The following is an 18,346-nucleotide window of genomic DNA, read 5'->3' on the forward strand; positions in this document are numbered from 1 at the left end:
GGTGAATAACACAGGCAAGACTGGATGCCTCTCAGTGGTGAATTACATCTAGTGCTTTTTTGTAAGGTAATACAGTAGTTTTCCAGAATGGTTTCTTGACAAAATGTAGTGTTAGTAAAAGCATCCATGCTGACCAAGATAAGGAGTTCAAGCAGATCAAGATTAGCAGTTGCAGTAAAAGGCAGAGATACAGAAATCCCCTAACATAATTGACAAACTATGTTTTTAAAAGCATGCAAAAAAAAGGAAATTGCTTTAAAGCAGGCCTCAAGGTCTGCGTGCAGAGATATACCTGTCTACATTATAGATAATACTCTGTGTACAAATGTAGTGCAGCTCGCACCTACCCACTGACCTTTGTAGATAAGAATTAGCTCACTGATATAAACAACTGTTCTTTTAGCATATGTGGTAATTACATGCACTTGTTTCCCTCTGGAGCTTCCAAGATAGTCTTCTTGATGAGAGCTGTGAAAGAACGTCAACAGTGCAGTTACAGAACTGAAAGTCTGCTCTTTATTTAATCAGTACAGAGCAAGGACAATGTGTTATTGCCCTGCCTTGCCATGAATTTGTTTCTGAGGTAGGTGCCGTGCATTTATAGCTGGCTAAGAATGCATGCACAGCCAGTTACAGCAGGTTAAATTGGAGGCTATGAATGCAATCTTAGTTTACCTTGTGGTAACTTGCTTCTGGGCATGTACCTTTCACATCAGTCCTAAATGAGCACAGCTAAAAAATAACTGATTTTTCACAAGTAGCCAAGGAATCACAAATAAGCTTTGGATTAAAGCTAGAGCTTTAAGTTTCATAATTTAATTTCTAATGAAGCTGGTGAAGTTGAGATCTCCAGGGAGCTGTCATCTTTAACTCCAAGTGTCTTTTCCACAGCTCTGTTCCAAAAATGCAGGGAGCTGAAAGTTGCTTTAATCATACTAGTTCTGTTGAATCTGTTAAAACTCAGACAAACGTGAAGTCAGCTGCAGGCCCAGCAGGGCACTTTCAGGAGATCAGGTTTCTTTAAATTACAAAACCACGCTTTTTACAAGGAGCAGCAGACTTTTAATGTCAACATTTTATAATCCAGGTCATGGTTAGTTTTTTCACCCTGTACTTAGAATAATAATCTAAGGTTGGTTGACTTAACACTGCCATACAGATGTCTGACGTAGAAAATTCAGCAGGAACATTAAGCAGTGTAATTAAAGCACCTTGTGACTTTTGAACCAAGGCAAATATTACCCTGTTTATGTACTTTATAAAAGATGAAGATTACTATTTTGCATTATGATTTTATTCAGAGATATTTAAGCTTAGTCCCCTTCACATTGTCTTTCAATGTGCAGCATAGACTGTTGCTACTTTGGGTACTGGTGCCACAATGTGGCAAAAGCTAATCTTATCCAGACTCAGTAAGAACAAAATGTCAGATAGATCTTAAAAGACCCAGGAAAGAGAGGTAGACAGAGAGAATGAGGGACAGGCCCTCAGGTGGTGTATGTTATTCTATGTTTTATCAGTCACTACAGACCTTACAGTTGCTACAAGGTGCTGGGAGATGTTTTGTTGGATCTGGTGCATGAGACTGACTTGGTTTGTTCAATTGACTGCAGGGGATGTAATTTAACAGAGCAGATAATCCCTTCAGTTCTCCAGTCCATGGGGGTGAATCCCTATGCTCTGTTTGCTAAGCAGGAAGTTATTCTTATGTTTGATCTGATGGTTTGCAACGTCACCATTACCCCAGCTCACTCTGATCTTCACAGGCTGAATCACAAATACAATAAGAATCTGAAAGAAATATAGAATCTGTGTGGTCGAAGGCCAGTTTCTGACACCCCAGTTACTTCACTTTGTTACAGGCTCCAGTACCGACAGTAATGCTATTTGTGAAATCAGAAATTGCCCAAGGGAGCTTCCCCTGCTAAGGCATGAAATAGGAGACTCTGATCCTCAGTGCTTAAACATGTATTTCCATATAAACTTTTTGTTCTAGGATGCTAATTGCAAAAGATCAACAACAAGAACAACTAACATATCATGGGCTGTCATATGGCCACCTGGGCAAATAAGGCATAGGAGCTGTGTTTGTTTACTGCAGAACACAGCTAGATTTGGTCTTTTCTTTCAGAGAGACATGGGACTAAATATTACATAAAAGTGTCAGCAGCTTTAAATGTAACCAGATAAGAAATGTGAAGAGGTCAGCTTCAGGGAGGCATATTTGGAGAGTGTAGTCATATTCAGACTCAGTTTTCACCAGGTTTTTGTAACCGTGAATGATAATATAAACCCAAAGGGTGAAATGCAGCACCAGAGTGAATAGTTCAAAAACACACTAGTGTGATAGTAGTTCCAATAAACCAGAGCGCTAGGGCTTAGATGCTACATAAGTATTGCCTAGGGCTTTAGTCAGGTTCTACATGTAATGCTGAAATGTCATCCTTCATGAAAACAGAAAAACAAACAAACAAAAGTACATTTCTGAAATGGCTCTATTTATCATATTGATTCCATGTATTCCTGTTGCAGAACCTCTTGTGTTTTACAGCAACAAGCCTTGGTTTCAATAAGTTCAGGATCATGCAGATCTCTGTGGCAAGTTACGAAGTTACCTTGGAGATGATGCCAGATGAGCATCATATGTGTGAATAACGACCTCTTTGCAGAATCAAAATCACAACTATTATCACTAATACATTGTCCTCAGTCCAAAACGTGTCTTCATATTACTAACATAATAATTCTACAAGTCTAATGAAAGTCCATTTTCCAGTTAGTGCCCATAACCTATAACTTTTGAGGTTTTCATGCCAGCTTCCTCAATTTACTCAGAATTCATTTCTGTTTCTTATACTATACCATTGGCACGAATGTTTACTCCCTTTACTCTGACCTCCATATCATCCAGCTGCAACTCATTTTGACTCCTCTGCTGACTCAACCACATACCACAAACTAATTGGAACCAGAGGTCAAATTTCAAGGCATGATATATATACACCTTGAGTTGGAGGCATACACTGGGTCCAGAAATGTGCATGCTCTTCCTTATGCATCCTGTATTACTAGTCAGAGAGAAGGTATCCTCCATATGCCAGTGTAGACTTTGGCTGAAAGACAATTTTATTTTGCTTTTAGATGTAGTTAGTAAAGACAACAAGGGTATTGAGTTCAAGATAATTTCTTTGGGTAGAGTAACCAAACATTGATAGAAATGTGACTAATTCTGCATTGACTTCACAGCTGGCATAGCAAATGACATTAGAGGATGAATGTTTCATTCAGAGTCCACTAATAAATGCATCTGGAATTAACAATTGCATGCTGGGATGCCTAGCAGTAGTGACAAAGGAGATGTAATATGCATTTAGTGCTGTTTGGTTTACAATGCAGTATTTTAACTGGGAATGTTACTCATGTTATAAGCTCCTTGGAGCCAGCAGCTCAATTTGATTTTACAGAGAAGTAACATGAGATCCCAGAAACATTTGATCTACTGGACATTGCTGGCTCTGCTTACTGTTGCTTTCTAAGAACATAGACTTCTGTCACATACCTTTCCTTAGGACACAAATTGCTTTCTGTCTTATTCAGGAGTAGACTGTTACTCTAATGAAAATGCAAGTATACCTTACATTATTCAGCCTTTGCATATCCTTTGACAGTTCTGTAAGGTATGATGGGCAATTCTCCCCCCTCCCTGATTTATACTTCGGAACAATTAGAATATTAATTAGCAAACAGGTGTCGTTTAATCAACACAGTAACCATGACACACACATTGAAGTGGTAAATGACTGGTCGGTGCACAGAAGCTAGGAATTAAGAACAGTCAGGCAGATCTTCTTCCTGCAGAGCAACTGAAATTTGCTGAACATTTACATGTCTAAACTTTCATTCACATCCACAGCTTCTACCTCTTGAAAAAGCAGAAGATAGGGATGACTATGATTCATAGTGATCTTATTGGGAAGGCAGGAAAGGAGACATTGGATATCCCAATGTGCTATTTTGACTTCTGAAAATGTGGTAAGAAAGACCAGAATAGTCTCGTAGAATGTCTTCTGGGAAGTAAACTGATCTTCCAAAATTCATAACCCAGCCGTAAGCAGAAATCAGAGCTCCATGCCCTCCTAAGGGCTTCTCCATGTTCCAAGAGGTGCTTTCAGCTTTTTTGAATGGTTTATCACTGCATCATCAGGTGCTGGTTTTGTATCCGGAAAATCCTGTCAAGCTCTTCAATATAACGTTTGCTGCTGAACACTGGGGTGCTCAGTGGCCTTCCACGTCCTTTGGCAGGGGAAAATATTCAGCATGCAGCACCACAGATGGTTGCAGGGACAGAGCTGAGAGGCCGGCATATGGCAGCACAGTCATCAGAGCAAGAGGTCCGTAGTCTCCTTAGATGAGAATTAACAACAGAGAAAATGCTTCAGGTAACTACATCCTAAAACTTTCACATTTCTAGGAAAGAAAAGGGGAGGAAAAAAAAAAAAAAATCACCTTTGTTTAGGTTCAAGGCAAGACTCTATGCTCAGATGTCTAGGGTCTTCTTTTTAGATTTTCTCTTCCCTCTCCCCGTTCCTGTAAAGCCCCCTCCACACCATTGATGGTTAGAAACCTCACATACTGCCCAACAGAAGAGTAGGGATAAAGTTTTAGAATTACCTCATTAACAGTTTTATTAACCAGCATTTCAGCTATGCTATGTGCTGTACCAGAATAATTGCTATATGGTGATGAGGATATGGGGCATTTCAGCACATTTCTCCTATACTACAATTATCACACATCATCATACTCCTGGCAAACAATTATGCAATATTTGTTGACTACTTAAATCCAGCTGAATGCAAAGGAGACTGAAGGAGTGGAGTGGACTCCATGATACGCTCAGAAGATTCAGGCTCTGACAGTGTACTGGCTTGTATTCACCCCCCCAACAGTTTGACTTATTCACTGTTAAAATATCAACAAGGTGCTTGTTGATACACTCCAGATACAGAAGACCTTGCTTCTGTCTCACATCTTTGTTCCAAACAGTGTCTTACTATGTACCCATTGTCAATTAATGCCTTAACTGCACTGGAGTTACTCTCAAAACAGGATGTAAGATGATTAAAACTCATGGTATCTGGTCTAGAGGAGAAATCTAAGTAAGTACACGTGAAACATCCAGCCAAAAATAAGCTTATTTGAGGAAAAAGCGTAAGAGCATAAAATGATTGTTTTTGGTTTTCCCAGGCTTTGCTTCTGATTAATGGATATTTGTAGCTGCAGTTTTCAACTATTTTTTAGGCCAATGCAAGGGGGAATACCATTTCCTATTTTAAGGAACAGCTAGAAGAACTAAATAACATTTAAATCTACATCACATGTCCTTAGTTTTAGGCCACCAGCATCTACCACCTGTTATATTAAAGGAGGCAAACCAGCCTAACTAAAATAACCATAAAACATGGGTGGAGGTGGGAGTGAGGGGTGTTAAACCGACCTACATCTGTGACTTCCATCATGGACAACATTACTCTATGCTTAAAGGGAAAAGAAAGCAGGGAGGTAACCACGCCACCATGAGATTAAAAGAATTTCAGAATGCATCAGACTGGTTAAGAAAAGCCCTCTCCTCTGACACAGTCTTCACTCCTTGTTTTTACTCCTGCCATCAAAGTAGAAATGCACAACCAAAAGCATTCGCATATGACGAGACTGGTGGAAGAGGGAGGTGGGGCTAGTAGAAAATAATGCAAATAAGTCTAAAGCCTATTTGATGGTGGATTTAGGACATCACATATACTCTTCTCAAGAGAAGGAAAAGTGAAGGAGAGCCTGTTGACTCCGCTTTATTTTTTTTTTTTTTTTTTTACATCTAACCCTTCCTCAGGCATTTATTTATTAAACATATATAATTATACATCTTTCTTCTGTTTCTTTTCTCGGTTAAGTAAGGTGGCCTCCCAACTGAGGCAACTCCAGTAGTTTTTGTCAGTTACCAAATTTAATACATCAAATCATTAATAATCATCCATGCCACACCAGCACAACCACCAAGGGAAGAGCATAGATATCACAACAGCAGTTCGAGAAAACGGAGCACACTCACTGTCTGTGTTAAGTATACTTGATTTCATATTGAAGCATGGTTTAATATTAACTTTTATACTTTAAAATCTTACAATAGTTTGCACTTGACTTGCATCCTTTGCACTCACCTGTGGTCTCACAAATCCCATGTAGATCATTTGGCTGGCAAATGCTAGCCTGGAAAAATATTAGCTCTCACCTCTTTCTTACAGTACCTAAAGTCCTTTCTGCTGCCCTATCCTTAAATAAATAAAATATCATGAGAATAAAATAAATAAAGTATCATGAGAATTTGGGCCATCGTTCTTACCATCACGAGACTATTCCTGGTGCCAAGTAATACCTAGTTCATGGCTATAACTTTGCTGTTGTTACCCGTTCTGTTTTGCTAGTTTGTTGGCTGGAGTGCATTGTGTTCTTTTAAATTAACCCTGCTGGGAGGATTTTAATCAAAGAAGTAAACACATCCCTCATTATATTTCCAGACTGCAAAGAGTGAGTAAGAGGATGACTGTGGTCAAAGGGTAAAGCAAGCTGCCAAATCAAGACTATGGAGAAAGGAACAGTAGTTTTGATTAACACAGCTCTACCCCTTGTCCTGTCATGCTGCCAGTGTACTACTTTACTGTGGGCTAGCTCTGCTCTCCCCACTGGGACTGGTGTTATCCATAGCCCCACTCACCAAGAAGTGGTAAAGGAGATCATTTCTCAAAGTGTATTATAAGGATTAATTAATTCTGGTTTGCAGATGTTTATAGAATAATTTGTATTGGACGAGAACTTTAAGATCATCAAGTTGAACCATTAATCTAACACTACCATATTGCAAATGTCAATGCATTACCTGAGAATTTCTCTTGTGTTATTTATGCAATAAGGGTTTGGGGGTTTTATGCAGTCTTTGAGAAAAGTTTTGTTTGTTTGTTTTTAAATTACTTGCTAATTGTGAGAGGTTTCAATCCAGCCAGCAGCTTTGTTCAAACATTAACTGTTGCATGGGAGGCTGCACACGTAGGCATCACAGTTTACACCAACAGAACTTTATTGGGAATGTGACTTCAGAAGATTACAGCTTTAAAATGCAAAGGCTTAACCAAGGTCACTTCCACAAACATAACCCTTGGTTTAAGAACTGGCAGAAAGTGTTCTTCCCCCTTTATAGGTAGCAACCATTATAACATGTACTGCTTAAAATCTTCTAAAATATGAAATCAAACTGCCTCTGAATTTTGTAACTTCACTGCCTTAGAATTACATAAAGCATGCTGATATTGGGTAACACTGTCACCCATCTTCCTCAATTTTTTAAGTAATCAGAAATATATAGGAAAGCTTACAAAATTTTTCAGATCTGTACCAACATAGAGAAGAAATTATCTAGCTTTTCAGGAAGTCTGCTTTGTGTAGCAGTCTTTCAGACTCCTTTTGCCACTCTTTAGTATCTTATTATATGCCTACTATTACTATTTTTTTTGTTTGTTTCTCCCAATTCCAATTGCTGAAAACAAAACATTATGTCAGAACCACTGTAAGCATCCCTCATTCCAAACTTCCTTCAAGAAGGTAAAGGCCTGCACACCTTGCAAAACATGTTGGAACTGGTCAGGTTTAACAAGCAAAACTTTTTCCTGGAGGCACGTTTTCATGGTGAAGGGCCTTCATTTTAATGTAGCGAGTCTACAGTGGAGAAACCTTCCATGACAGTATTTTCCTGGGCCTCCCTTTCCTCAAGGGAGAATCAATATAGAATAGCCAACTCGGTTTGAAAAACAAACAAACAAATCAATACAAAATCCAAATACTTAATTAGAGCCGCTCATAGAACATCAGTGCCCGAAGCATTGGTACTTCATGATTCAGGTTTATCCCACACTGGAGCAGAGCTACAGTCTCCATCAAGTGCAATGGAATTTCTACTGTAGGCTTAGATATCTTCAAGATCTAACACTGGGTACACAGGGGCATTATCAGAACAGCAGTTAAGAAATCAGTGCCTCAGGAAACACAGTGACAGGAATAACTTGCCAGCTGATATTATTGGATATGTACAATATAACCTATGGGTGTCAAACTCATTTTCACCCGGGGCCACATCAGCCTCGCGGTTATCTTCAAAGGGCCAAATGTAATTTTAGGACTGTATAAATGTAACTACTCCTAAATGTAACTACATATAAGCATTCCCTAACCACTAGGAGCCATACAAAATTGCTTTGTTAAAAGGAGGTTTAATCAACCCTTATACACTTCCTTCCCCACAGCTACAGAAATCCTGTCAGTTGTAGCGGCTCATGAATTTTGCTGGCAACAAAGTCACAGGCTGTCCCTTTTGTGGCTTTCTACGTATAGCGTAAGGACATCATCAAACATGTCTCCAGGAGGAAAGAATCCAGGTGTCGGGTAGCTCTAACCCAAAACCTATAGCAGAAAAATGGTGAAACCCAAGCGTTGCTGTTCCCTTGAGGGGTGGAAAAAAAAGGGCATGTGGCATGGTCCTGTTTCCCAGTCAAGGCAATCGGTTGCCACCATAAGGGATGCTCTCTCACTGCCTATAACATGACGCAAAGCTGCATACCCACTCCTCACAAAAGGCAGCACCACAACGCTGAGATTGTAATTGGTTCTCTCTACAAACCTGCCTTCTGTTTTGCTGTGATAGGCTGATACAACTGATTTGACCTAGAAAGTGTCCTATTTACTTTGAAGGGAAGGGAGAGGATTTCTGTAAATCATGATGTTTATTCTCCAGTCTAGTCCTTACTTAGAAGTCATTTAAAATTACCTTGATTCAAAGCAGAAATTTTTCCAATGCTTTTGATTTCCTCCCGCAAAGGCCTGCTCTGTCCCTTCAGGCTTACCATAAAGCCTCAGAGGACCTTCTGTTTCCAGCAGGGTTCATGTTGGCAGAGCACATGAAAGCAGCCTTGATGGTGGGTGGCTTTCAGCTGTGAAGTGTGACACCAGCCTCCGCCTTCCTCTGGCACTCACACCTGCTCCATATAATTCACATCACACTCCTAAAAAAGAGTTCAGAAAATCCTTTGATATAAGTTCATCAAGGTCTTACTCAGCCAAAGGGATATGTATAATTTGCTCAGAGTGAACCTGTCAAAAAACCAGCCTGCTCAGTACAACAGGCTGCAGTTTTGCAGAAGTGGGTTTCAGCAGAGAACAAAACAGGTGTAAGGAATCATGAACAATGTGTCCACCAATTAAACACAGACACCTCTTGAATAATAAAGGGGTCATGGGAACCTTATAAAGCTCTCTATTTGTGTCTTACTGAATGCAGTATATATATATATATATATATATATACACAGCATGTTATTGCATTTTTGCCAAAAAGAAACCCCAAACCACCACCACCAAAAGAAAGCCACAACAAACCAAACCACACCACAAAAAGAAGAGAAAGGCTCTGGACTGATCCTTCTTCTGTTAAAGTCAAGAGGAGTTTTGCTGTGTGCACCAAAGCAGTTAGGCCCCTGCTGTCACACGGGGGTTTCTTTTCCCCACCGACATCAGCTGCTCAAAAGATGAGTAAGAGACAACAGGTCAGTTTGGGTAGGGAGGGGAAAGAAGACAGGCCAAAACAAAAAGAGAGAAGGAAGGTATTAGAACTTCCCAGGGGCCATTTCAGGTACATCAAACTTAACATCGATTTACAACTAATACTGAAGCAGGATGATATGAGTCTGACCCATGTGTTCTGTGAGTGTAAAATAAACAAAGTGCATTGACATTTAAAGATTCCTGAAGCGTTAAGCTGCATCTGATGCCAGTAATAATTTGAAAATAAGATGAAATTTTTTTTCTGTACAGTACCTGGTTTAACACAGAGGATTTCTGTGGGTTTTCCAGAGAAGGTGACTCAATGCCCCATGAACAATAAATTAGGAATCATAACCACAATTACGCTCTTAGATTTGGAGTATAGATTGCCTCTAGACATGTAACTTGTTTCCCTTCATAAAAGATGCTTTCCTCATTCAATGAGCAGAATTGCACGATCACACTGCACGATCACTGCACAGTCACAGCAAGTGACCCATTAAGAACTGTTTCAGATTGTTTGTATTCAAAAAGGCTCAGATTCAAACAAGCATCTCGTAACCTTGGAGTTCTTGGCTTTCAAGCTTGTACCATTTCTTTAAGGAATAAATTGTGATTTCTTAGGAGTTGTCCCTTAAGTGCTCATTGAACCTTTTTTCAATTTTTCTGCCTTCTCACGTGCTCTATCTCTGTTCAATACCTTTTCTCAGTGAATTTAAACACTTTTTCACCAATTCAGAGTCCCTCTTTCTTTCTGTTCTCCCCCAATGGCTTCCAACCTTGGATGTCAAGGGGATCACCAAATTTACTCCTCATGTGGACAAAATCATCTTTTGCCTCCTCCTTTCCTGTACTAGCAGCCCTCTGGTCTGGCATTTTTCTAAATAAACAAATCTATTTCTAAAACTAAGCCTGAGGCATGTGTCCCCTGCCACAGAGAATGTTCAGCCAAAAAGCAGACCTAGGGAAAGATATAATCATTTCTCAGCAGGCTTGGCCAAACACAGAGAGCAGAATGCAGAATAAGGGTTTGGGGTGGCCTTCGCAGTAAGTGGTGCTGTTTATTAACCCTGCCTATAATTGCACGAGTCAATAAGAAACAACCAAGTTGTGTCCAGGCAGTTTCCCGCTGACGTAAGGGAACATGTACAGCTGGCTGAAATGAGCCCTTTCTCTTTGACGAACATTCAGTAATGGATTTGCTGCACCTAAAGCAAAGCTTTATTTCAACACGTATTTTCAAAATGCAGCAACTGGTTGTCCACACCCCTGTGATCTGCGTAACCAAGTTCATGACATAATGTCACAATGTTTACTAAGAAAGTGGCAGATGGTAGTTATTGGTTTTGCTTTTGTGTTGTTTTGCTTTAAAAAGGCACATAAGTATGTCATGATAACACTCGGTATTCCTGTTGAAAACAACACTTCTTTAATTTAGTAAAGGATATTAAAGTTTGTTTAAAAAACATACACTCCATGAGAAGAGTGGCAGATGGAGTTAACAAGCTCACCTGCTGTTTTACTTAAAAACACTGTCTAATAAGAGGTTGTGTGTTTAAAAAAATGAACCCACGCCATAATGTGTAATCCTTTCCTGGGGAGAGGACATAAACACTCTGAGGAAGGTGGCATGGCTCTGAGGCAAGGGCACTTCTCCAAGGCAGAAAGGCTAGACTCAGAAAAAGAAAAGGTTGGCTCTTTATAAAAACAAATGCTGAATCCTGAAGGGGGAGAGGAATAAAGGCAGCCACATAGAATCAGTTTGGTTGGAAGAGACCCTCAGGATCATTGAGTCCAATCATAACCTAACTCTGACACTAAACCATGTCCCTAAGAACCTCATCTAAATGCCTTTTAAACACGTCCAGGGATGGTGACTCCACCACTTCCCTGGGCAGCCTGTTCCAATGCATAACAATCCTTTCTGTGAAGAATTTTTTCCCAATATCCACTCTAAACCTACCCTGGCGCCATTTCCTTTTGTCCTGTCACTTGTTACTTGGGACAAGAGACCAACACCCTCCATGCTACAACCTCCTTTCAGGTAGTTGTAGACAGTGATCAGGTCTCGCCTCAACCTTCTCTTTTCCACGATAAACAGCCCCAGTTCCCTCAGCCGCTCCTCATCACACTTGTGCTCCAGGCCCCTCACCAGCTTCATTGTCCTCCTCTGCACTCTCCCTAGTACCTCAAAGTCCTTCTTATTGTACACAGGTTTAAGCTCAGCTCTGTCAGAACAACAGATACAGAGGAGGCAGATCTCAGTTGCAAGGTGCCTGTGAAGGACAGAGATTTCAAGGGTGCGTTTGGGCATTCAAAAGGCCAAACTCCTGAGAGAGGAATAGCTGTCTCAGTAAATCCATACTGACATTGCAGTGGGCTGAAATTGCACAACTTACCCCATGCTTGTCCTGGCTCTTCAGGTGACAACCCCCTCTCTGACAGACTGTATTTTCTTAGCAGTTCCAACTAGAAATGCAAAAGCCATCTTTCTAGGAGCCAAGATGTGGTCAAGATGAAAAAGGAGCAACTTGAGACTGCTTCTTCTGAATAGTGTTTTGTCATGTACCATGGGAGATGTGACACATTGTGTAAAACACATAAACCTTTGGTTTGCAGACCCCTCTTGCTCCTTGACAATGCAGATAGGTTTCCTCTTTGACAGTCCCTGATTCATCTCTTTCTTCCTTCTTTCTCAGTGGACAAAACTGTTTAAACTCTCTGAGGTTGTTTCCATTTCTCCCAGACTGGATTCCCCTTCTCTGGCCCACAGCAGCTGGGGGATGGAGACAAGCTCCCCAGTGCTGTCTGAAGCAAGTTCAGCAAACTCATCTTAGTAGCCAAGGGTTTCAGCAGCTGCTTTCAGGGACTACTTTTCCACAGATGTGCAAGAATGGTGCAGGTTTGGGGTACTTACTTGTACTCCGCAGGCAGATGGTGTAACAGTGTTATATACTAACACTTTGAGAAAGCTTTGAAGAAGATACTGATAAAAAGTTGATTAACATGACCTTTTGGGTGGCAAGAAGCCCATGGAATGTTTCTAAGATGTAACTACTATTTTAGCCTGGGCTACATGTTGCAACACAGGATCAGCATCTTCTGCCATGAAATCAATGAAAATAATTCAGAAAGCTGTGGGCAGAGAAGATGGCAATGAGAAGATCATCCTTTTGTTTTTCTTTAAACGATGCAGATGTAACAGAGAAGTATGACATTCTGTTTATGAAAACATCCCAGTCTGATGCTGCACCTGCTTATGGGCAGGAAACAAAAGACTTCCTTTCTCTTGTGCAGGCTGGTGCTTATCGCCAGTGCTGGCTTTGCAGTGGAACACGGCTGTCTGCAAAATGTTATGCTCAGTTAAATGCAGTTGGGCCTTCAGAGTCCATGGTTTTGTGCACGTATAATGGACCCAAATGTTGCATCTGAATTAATACAAGTTTTTATGAAGATTCAATGAGTTTTGCTCCTTTTGGAACGCAACAATTCGCAGAATAAGTAGACTTATATAAATAAATATATAAATAAACCTTAATATCCCCAGAATAAGAACTGGGGCCTACAATGAGTATTCAACCACCACACAGGCAGAGTCAGTTTTGTGTGAGTGTCTGTACCTTCATAATTATACATGCAATCACTTTAAGATGGGAAGAGTTGTAATGAAGAGAGCGGCACTTCAGGATACCATCTAGTTAGCTGCTTAGAACGTTCTCTGGGGAGTGAGATACACAAATTCAAATTTCTTTGGGCAGTAAAGAGATATGAATGTTTTTATCTGCCTTTTCAAACACGAACAGATAAAAAGTAGCCACCACCATTTCATGCAGAGTTCTGATACACTTGCTGAGGCCTGTAGTTAGGTTTTCAGGTTCCTCAGGACAGCAAAGAGGTTTTGAGGATCTGTGTCTAGACAGGAGCATCTCAAACCAACATTAGGTGCTTGAATCCTTTTGGAAAAAAGCCCTTGATCTACTACCTTAGTTACACCCATTTCCACCAGGTAAGGCTGGTGCTGCTAAAGTAGGGCCTGCATAAAACCCAAAACATTTTTATTTCCTTGATTTCATTTTTAGAAGGCAAAGATGGAGAGAACCTATACTGTTTTCATTAAGCAGCTTCTTTTTAAAAATAGCTCTGCATTCAGCAGCATCCTGCACTCTCTTTAGTGAATTTCTCTTTTTCGATTTTGCAGATTAGCAATTTCTTGAATTGCCAAAAAACACACTTTAATGGGCGTCTCTGTGATGAAGGCTATGCTGTGCCCACCTGATTGCTAGTGGGCAGCAAGAGGATGTAAAGTGCGTGACAGGAGCAGTGGCTTTGCTGACGGGAATGTAAACCCAGCAGGCAAGACCCTGCACACTGTGCTACTCTTTGATATTAAAAATCAAAAGCTCCAAAACCAACCACCTAAACAAACAAACAAACAACCCCACCTACACACACAAAAAGCACTTTTAATATTACTTTTAAGGAAAAAAGTAACAGTGGGAGCTGGTAGGCAACAGCCCGGCTGCCCAAACACTTCAGCAGCATTGAAAGAGAAGAAAACCAGAAACTGGAAAAACACCCAGCCTGTATCTGGCATGGCTAATGACAACTGTTCATTGTACATGGAAACTGGACATTTAGGTTCTCATTCTCTTTGCTGTTGTCCCAGGAACTTCTCTGTGAAGCTCTGGTGGCTTATGACAACTGCTAGGACAGCATGACAACGCGGGAGCGACGGGACCACGGCACCTGCCTCCAGGGACTGCAAATGAATGTGCCACCTCCACTGCAGCACTCGCCATCCAGGTCCAGGGCTGTAAGTGTGTAATTACTTACCTGTTCTTATTTTGAGACAAAAGGCCTCTGTCTTGATAGCTTGGACCATGCCTGGCAGGAGTTACCTGGGTGTTTTCTGGTGGAGGAGACTTGGGGGAATAAGAACTTGAAAGTAGGTTGAACAAAAAAAATGTACTTTCCCCATCTGAATTAAGCTCTGATACCTGTCAATTTACATAAATGGAAGCAAAACATAAATTATTTAAAAGTATAGTTCAGGCATTCACTATTACAAAAATCAAGTATTTTAGACATCACTGTACAAAAATAGCCCATGACATCAGCTCTGGTTTTCATCAGCTCCAGAAAAAGCTGTGGGTTACAAGGGATATGTGTGGGTTTTGAGGTTTTTTTAGGTTGCGTACCAAGGACTGGTGGGAATAAAATTGGTACTAAGTCTGGCTCATTCATTTGGGGAACAAAATTTACTACAGGGGAAGGGAGAAAGCAGCAGCAGCAGGTAATTTCTCTCATACCACCATGCTTTAGGCACTTTCCCTGGATTGCCAAATGGAGAGTGAAAGACACGACAGCTCCCTCTGGGAGAGCCAACTCATGTTTTCTCCCAGCTGACCTTTAAGAGAGCCCAGAAAGACTCAACAAGGCTGGAAGAGTTCAGACTGAGAAGCCAAATGGAGAAAACTTTCCAAAGAGCCCCAAGAGCCACACGGTGCCAGCAACCCCGCTGACAGCAGCGTTAGCTGCAAATATCCCATGCTAGCTTTTTTATCTCCTTCTCTTCATCTTCTCCTCTCCCACAGAAACAAACTGTGTGTGACCTTTTGGGGGATATTTTCTACAATGTGCCTGAGCTTTAAGAGATTTAGATTTTCAAGGCTTTATCTACAGCTGCAGTAACTGGAGACTTGGGCAACAAATTCTGAAGCCATGAAATAACCAGACTGAGTAAAACTTAGAGCTACATTTTCTTGAAAAAAAAAAAAGGCAGCAAGTCCTTAGATCATGTGATTTGTAATGTAATTGACAGCACATAGCACAAGCCTGTTCCATTAGTGAGAAAACAATAACAGTAATAAAAAGACACCTTATTAAATCACTAATCCCCCATTAAGGGACAACTGTGTGTTTTCATGGAAGGCATCAGTCTGAGTACCAGTTGAGATCACACTGGGTCCACATACAAGGTTTTAAATCAATTTATGAGAAATCATGAGCAGGTTGTAACTGCATCTTTCTTCCCTGTAGGAGGCTTCAAAATAACGAGACATTTTTTCCAGAATATGGAATAGGAGTATTCTTAAAATAGTAGCTAGAGCTGCTAAAGGAAAGAGTTGTTGCAGTTTGCAGATTATTTTATCAAGGAAATAACCATGAACAAAATGTGCTCAGTATACTTCTGCTAGAGTTAGCTTTTGCCTGTAGTGCTGAGCTCATGATTTTACGTGCCAAACACCCTGTCTGCACGGAAAGTACTTCTGCCTGCACACCAGATAACAACTCCTCTTTGTCCTTGGCTGTTATTGAGCCTCTGACCTGCCAGAAGTCCCACTGTTGCCTGCTCAGCCAGCCCTGAGTCACACACCGACAGAGTCCAGGTGCAAGGAAGGGGAGATGCCACCCACGCCCCAGTCCCACCCCACCACGCCAAGCTGTAGGTCGTGCTCTAGGCTGGGTTTTTGCTTCCGTCTACCTATCTTAATTGCCACACACTGGTGTAAGACCTGGCAGTATGTGACTCAGCCCCACAGAGGGATAAGTCATGTCAAGTGTAGCAAACAGCCTCAGAACAGCCCATTTAGTAAACTAGACAGCAAATACCTACAAATAAGGGAAGAGCTTGAAGAAGTCAGGAATTCCTGGTGAATGAATCACAAACACTAAAACCTGTCCAAATCTACCAAGTAATAGTTTCCAAGCTGAAGGAGCGTACCAACACGAAGTGCTCAAAGTTTGCAAAGGCAACGCGCCCCCGTCACTTTTTCGCAGATAGATCTCAAAGCACTTTGCCAAATAGGTCGATATCATTACACTCCCTTTTCGAGCGGTGTGAGGGAGACTGGCCTGCAGAAGGTCAGCCGGTGAGCAAGACGTGCAGCCAAGAGGAGAACAAAGGTCTCCTTTGTCACCTGCCAGTAGCCTCCCAGTCTAAAAAATACAGCTACTCTCTTTTGTTGGGGCAGAGAGAGGAGGTTGTTTCAGCTTTAGATTTGTGCTTTGAATTCTATATGCTTTGAACTCAACTAGTTTAATTATTCACACTTTTATGGGTTTTTTTTGGTTGTTTTTTTTTTTTTTTTTTTTTTTTTTTCCCTTATCAATATATGTTGTAAAAAACTTTATAAGAGAATCCATTTGTTTAAACCAAAACCAATCACACCCACTGGAATTGGTCCTTTGGTCCATCAGGCAGGTAGCCAACAGTTAATGTTTAAACAGCCCCATCTCTCCTCTTATCAGAATTATGAAAACAGATCACAAGCAGGTTCATATGATCCTACTGCTGAAAGCCACAGCAGAATTGTCATAGGACACAGAAACCTTGCAGAAGCTGGAGGAGACACTGGGAGAGCCCGTCTGTTACCATTCCCCAGCAAAAGGCTGGTTTGTGACCTTACAGGGTGATGGAAATACAACAACATACAAGCAGAGCTATGGAGGAGAAGACAGGAGCAGGGACTGGGCAAACTATCACATCCTCAGCTGCAGAGAACACCTCACACACTGCATCATAATGGTGACTCCTTTCACCCAGACCTCTTCTCTGGGGTAGAATCCTCCAAGACCCCTGTCAAAAAGAAAAATGGAGAGAAGAGCAATCAGGCAAAATGCTTGAGAGGTGGAGAAGTGAAGGATAGGTCTACCAGATTCATCATCCTCTGCTTCTGAGAGCAGGAACACAAAATAATTAAAGCAACTCCATGAGATCTGCCAGGAAAATGTTTAGCAGTGATTGCTATGATTGCTATGTTACAGAAGCTCATGGTGGTGATGGTGGATGACATTCTATGATCAAGATACACCATTTCTCCACGTTCCTTTCAATTAAGTCTTTTGCAAGGAGCTTCACTGGTACTGCAACAGGTGATGCTCAGAGTTACCTATTTTAGTTCACTGTTTCCATCTCTTCCACCCCAGATCCTTACCACATTAGACAAACTATGCATTAAACATCAATATTGAAAATGGAAAAAGCCCCCTGTCCTGCCTCCAGTAGAGCTTCTGACTTGGCTATCCACCTTATGAATGGTTTTACTTTGAGTTTCCTGAGAAGCATATCAACAATTCCTTCTGAATAAAAGCCATCAGAAAGAGTGAATGAAATTTGCTTTTCTAACCCATGCTGATGTCAATAGCACTGCAGCTTGCTTACAGTGTGAAAAAATGCTTTTCTACAACAAGTCCAACTTCCTCACAAGCAAGGGAGGAGTTAAAGGGTCTTGTGGACTCTGTATGATTTGTGTGCCCAGAACTGCCTGAAAAATAAGAAGCAAAATCCTCCCTTCTCATGCACAACCCAGCTTCAGAAAGGTTTGTATGTTTGTTCAGTGTACAAACGAGTGGTCCTTTATATACAGTCTAATATGCAAAGTATGAGAGGCAGGTTTTTTACAGTGACAGTCACATTTCTCCTCTTAGAAAGGCTGTTTTTCCTGCCAAGAGAAGTTGTCAGCATCAGAAAAAAGAAAACACTTCCTCCTCTAAAAGACAAGCACCATCCTTGCAACAAACAACTGTGATGCTTTTTTCCCCCATGGCCATCACCAGTTTTATAACTAGTATTTATTTAACCTCTGTTTGTGATCCAAGGTTTATAATATATTTTACCACACCAATATAAGTAGGTGCAAGACTTGAACCTTAGCCATGCAGAGTTCAAGGACTTCACCTTCACCTGTTGCTTTTATTGACG

General features: G+C 41.0%; 1 long non-coding RNA gene across 2 annotated transcripts in view; it reads right to left on the reverse strand.

Moving 5' to 3' along the window:
* Window positions 1-870: 870 nt before the first annotated feature.
* Window positions 871-18,346, reverse strand: part of LOC135578533 (uncharacterized) — a 31,849-nt gene continuing 14,373 nt past the window's right edge. The window contains exons 2-4 of one of the 2 annotated variants that reach the window (XR_010470266.1): window positions 12,042-17,221; window positions 8,870-9,104; window positions 871-4,467 (exon numbers count right to left, since the gene is read on the reverse strand). This is a non-coding gene — a long non-coding RNA (uncharacterized LOC135578533). Of the gene's footprint in view, window positions 4,468-8,869; window positions 17,222-18,346 lie in introns of both variants that reach the window. The other variant, XR_010470265.1, reaches the window with a different exon arrangement.

The sequence above is a fragment of the Columba livia genome, chromosome 2, assembly GCF_036013475.1.
Source record: "Columba livia isolate bColLiv1 breed racing homer chromosome 2, bColLiv1.pat.W.v2, whole genome shotgun sequence".
In the NCBI taxonomy this organism is placed as follows: Eukaryota; Metazoa; Chordata; class Aves; order Columbiformes; family Columbidae; genus Columba; species Columba livia.